This window comes from Marmota marmota, unplaced genomic scaffold, assembly GCF_001458135.2.
Source record: "Marmota marmota marmota unplaced genomic scaffold, marMar, whole genome shotgun sequence".
Classification (NCBI taxonomy): Eukaryota; Metazoa; Chordata; class Mammalia; order Rodentia; family Sciuridae; genus Marmota; species Marmota marmota.
The window spans coordinates 6,947,704-6,952,775 of NW_026000174.1; the positions used below are offsets into that span (position 1 = coordinate 6,947,704).

At 33.1% G+C, this 5,072-nt stretch overlaps 1 non-coding gene across 1 annotated transcript; it reads left to right on the top strand.

Annotated features, from left to right (window-relative positions):
• The first annotated feature begins 3,327 nt into the window (after positions 1 to 3,327).
• LOC125612214 lies at positions 3,328 to 3,434 on the top strand. Its single transcript, XR_007342549.1, has one exon. It is a non-coding gene; the product is annotated as a U6 spliceosomal RNA (small nuclear RNA).
• The last annotated feature ends 1,638 nt before the right edge of the window (positions 3,435 to 5,072 follow it).

The following is a 5,072-nucleotide window of genomic DNA, read 5'->3' on the forward strand; positions in this document are numbered from 1 at the left end:
GAAGGGGGGGGGGGAGAAAAAGAAGGAGGATGAGTAGAAGGAATGCAAATATTGGTGGCAGAACTGATTCATCATTGTTATGTGTTTCAGACTGGGGATTACTTTTTTTTTCAAGAGTCTACAATATTTTAAAAAACATTTCACTTTCTAGTCTTTCTTTTCTAGTCTAAGGAGGCTCTCTCCAAGGTGACTAGGGGACTTCTGGTCACTGAATGCACTGTTTTTGTTGTTGCTATTATTTGTTTGCTTTTTTTAGGTTTACATCTTTATCTCTCAGCACCTGCTGGCTCTGATAGCATTTGCAGGAGCTATCATGAGCTTTGGAAAAAATATCCATAATCAGTGCTTATACATTACTCACAAGTTGTGAATCCTTGGGCATGTTACTGAAAATGTCTGAGACTTACTATCTAAACAAACAAAAAGGGAGTATTAATAAATGTTTTGTACCATCGCAGTAAGAATAAAACATATGTTAGAATCGTTTCCTAGGAAAGGGATGTACAGGGTAGTAACATTCTCAAATCATATTTTATTTTTATTTAAATATTGATTATACTCTTGTGGGCATTATAGTGATTATACAAGCAAAAAGTAAGGGAAATTTTTCCTTTCTTAATGATCTTATGTTCTGGATTCATACATTAGGATAGCTTATCAAGAAATATTTAATATATTCTCAACATCTATAAAACACATAATGAATAGTAATTAATTTTTTGTCCTTTTGGGGAAGTTAAATTCTTATTTTACCATAGGGGAAGTAGTTTTGGCACTAAAACTATATCCAGCACTAGGTGAAACTTTGAAGATAAATTCAACTCAAAATTATATATATATATGTGTATATATATATATATATATATATATATATATATATATATAATTTTGAGTTGAACTTATTTTATATATATATATATATATATATATATATATATATATATATACTAACTCTTAAAAGTGGCACTTAGTCAGATAAATTGTGTGTGTCCACCTAAATTCTGTACCATCAAATACCTGCTACACATGGCTCAGAATATTATTGCTCAGAATATTATTGTTTTATTTGTTTCCTAGGTCAGGGACACAAGCTTCCTTCTATGCTTATTCTCCTCACAGTTGTCTCTAATTCAACCCTTTGGGACTTTAGCTAAACCCTCTTAAACATGTGTTTATCCTATTGAACTTCAACTTCTACTCAATGTCCAACTCCTGACACGACATGGTCACTAAGCACTTAGTGTCATTCAATTTTTATAGTTCAGTCCAGCATTGACCACACTGGCTGGATACACACTGAGTTTTATTGGCAACTTTAGGATGGTGACATAGACAAAGTTTGATTGCATGTTCATTGCTTTGACACTCATTCAAATCCTTTAGTATTTGTTGCCTATTATAGTTCAGGTACTATCTTGGGCACTGAAGTACAAGTTTATAGACTGGAAAGCAGACAAAAAGAATAGAAGCAGAATCTATCTGACAGTATGAGATAAGTAAAGAAAGTGTGGCACCTCACTACCTGAGAGGAGGTGGGAAGATTCACATGAGAAGAGCATTACCAGATGTCCGGATGTAAAGGAGTACATGAAGCATTCTGGTGAAAGGAAAGCTTGTAAGAAGTAAATCTGGAACCACAAACAGGGATTGAATCAGAGATCTTGATGTGGAAAACAATGAGTTGTTTTCCGCATTAAAATTAATATTTCCTAAGAAGTAAGCTTAAAAGTCATGTAAAACTTTGTAAAGATGGATGTAGCTTTATCTTAATTTAAGAACTATTATTACAACTTGGACTTTGGAACATGGGCATTGCTAAAATACATAAATATTGATTGACGACAGCTTTCCCATCATCTACAAAGTACTTTCCTTTCTCTGAAGAAAGGACAAAATGAATGTTCATGCACCCATCTTATGTAGGGCATATATTCCCTGCCTGGTCCTAAGAGCCCCTCAGAAAGATATTCAGTAAACGTAAGTATTCTGAATGTCCCTTGAATATCACTTTTGATTCTGTATTTACAACCTTCATCCATGCATTACTGACTCTCAAAACTAGCACTGTGGCTGATTCCTATTTCTGTCTTCCTGTTAGAGGTGCCAGGTTCCATATAGTTCTCAGGATCCATGTGAGTGGAACTTAAGGGGTTTCTTCTAGAAATTTTAAGAATTGGATAGTGGATAGTTTAAGAACCTTCCAGATTTCATGTTATTAGGTCCTAAATAAATTAGAAAAAAATCCTTAAAAACATTTCTTTATGATCATGAAATTATTAAAAACCCCAGGGTCCTCTCCAAAAGACCCTTAATGAAGTGAAAGCAGTGAGTGGTACAGGACAAAACAATGGCTGCCTCCTCTGAAGAGTTATGGTCAGTAGCCTGAGCTAAAATAAGTGCAGAATTCTAAAGTGCCTTGTATAAGCAGTTAGGTTTCATCTTCAAGGAATGCATTAAGTTAAAGCAGCCCTAGTTGTACAGAATCTACTGGAAACCAAAATTAATTATGTAGATCCTCTTGGGAAAAAATTCTGTGCAGATCTCAGAATCTCACAGGTTAACTCAATGAAACATAAAATAATATTATTTATTATATTCATGAGGAAGGAAACTTCTACAAGTAGGAGTAAGTAGAAAGACAAAAATAGTTATATCACCATTCAGATATTAGAATTATCAGACACAGAAGATAAAATAACTATGTTTAAAATGCATAAAAAAAGGAAAAAAAATAACTTCCAATATGACTGAGAAGCCAAGGCATGTCCAAATTCAATTTATAATCACTGCAACCACTCACTTGCATATTTCATAAGCAGCCTTGCTCCCTGTTTTTTGGCAGAAGGGTACAATCAGTGATTCACAGAAAATTTTTTAGGATAATGAAACAATTATTTGTGATATCCTAGTGGCAAATATAAAATAATGGTACTTATTTGCCAAAATCTACAGAAATTTGAAATAAAAAAGTTGAACTTTAGTTATGTAATTTTATAAAAATTATGTAAGAGGTCCGGCAATACCTGCATATAATACAGCCTATGACATATGTACCTATCTCTATTACAAATGTAGTTCACACTTCACAGAATGGATTGGAGAAAAAATACTGAATTTGGGCAATGAGGGAGGCTATAAAATGAAAGAGGAACTGAATATATCATTGTATTATATTTGTTACAGTTGCTTTTGATGGGGTTATGGATTAACAACCTTAATATAACTACTACCATTTTCACTGTAACTAAAAAATTAAACAAATGGATAAGCAGTGGTGGCATATAGTATTCTGACTGTTGAAATAGGAGGTTACAAAAAGCAAGGGGAGTGATCACTTCAGCAGCACATATACTAAAATTGGAACTATAGAGAGAAGATTAGCATGGCCCTTGTGCAAGGCTGACATACAAATTCATGAAGTATTCCATATTCAGGGAAAACAAAAGAAGGGGAAGAAAACACAGTGGACCATGTAGTAGTGGGTTAGAGTTAGATATATCAGTACAAACTCAAGTTGATTTAATGTAGATAAATATGGTTTAGAAATATGCACAGGTTTGTGTATATTCCCAAGGAAACATATATTTCCTTTCTCTCTTCAGTCTAGGAAACAATGTCATTCAAGAAAAAAATCAGTGACAATCAATGAACATACCTAAAATTAGTTCTAATATGATTATCCATTAAAAGAAACTGGGTTGCTTAAAGAAATAGCTGTTCTAGGGCCAGGGAAGGATATTTACAAGATAAGCCTGGTGCAGTATATAATGCATTAAATTTAGCGAAGTGTTCAAAAATAAAATTTATCAAAAAACAAACAGTCTACAAAAATGAGGGTATAAAATTAAAAACAAACAAACAGGGGCCAACTTTAAGAGATCTCAAAGACTAAAGATAATAGAGGAAAATATTACATAAAGCAGTACTGGATGATAACTCAATGTATAAATATATAGAAAGAATCTATTAAATTAATAAATGATTTAGTAAAGTGGGAGAGCAGAGACAAATCTGTGCAGGAAAATTTCAGGTGATTTACGTGGCTACTTCATGCTTAAAGAAGTAAAACATATCCTCTTTTCTTAAAACTGGGACAAAGGCCAACATTATACTGAATGGAGAAAAACTGGAAGCATATCCTCTAAAATCAAGAGCAAAATAAAGATGTCCACTCTCACCAATCCTAGTCAACATAGTTCTTGAAACACATGCAAAATGATCAAGCAGAAAAAGAAAATTAAAGGGATACAAATAGGAAAATAAGTCAAATTGTCTCTGTTTGATGATGATAGGATCCTGCATTTAGAAGATCCAAAGAATTACACCAGAAGACTTCTAGGGCTGATAAATAACTTTAGAAAGTAGCAGGACAGAAGATCAGTATACATAAATTAGTTGCTTTTCTATATTCCAATAGTGAATCTGCTGAAGAAGATATTAGGATATCTATCCCATTGAAAATACCTTGGGAAAAAATAAAGAAATATTTGGGAATAAATATAACCAAGGAGTTGAAGGACCTCTATGTTAAAATATAGAACATTGAAGAAAGAAATTGAGGAAGAGCTTAGAAGATGAAAACTGCCCCCTTCATGTTCTTAGGCAGAATTAAGATTGTCAAAATGATCAGAATACCAGAAAACTCATATAAATACAATGTAATCCCCAACCATATACCAATGACATTCTTCACAGAATTATTAAAAACAGTTCTAAAATTTATTTGGAAGAATAAGAGACCAAGAATATCCAAAGTAATACTGAGAAAGAAGAAGTGTGATGGACATTAAATTATACAATTACTGGATCTTAAATTATACAATTGTGATAGAAGGGAAAAGAAAACAAACCAGTGTGGGCTCATCAAAACACAGAGACAAACCAGCATAGTTACAGTCATTTGATACTCAAAAAAAGGTACCCAAATCACAAGATGGAGAATAGATATCTTTTAAACAGGTGGTTCTGGGAAAACTGTGTATCCGTATGTAGGAGAATGAAACTGGATCCCTATATTTTTACCCTGCACAAATGTCAACTCAAGGTGGATCAAAGACCTAGGAATTAGACCA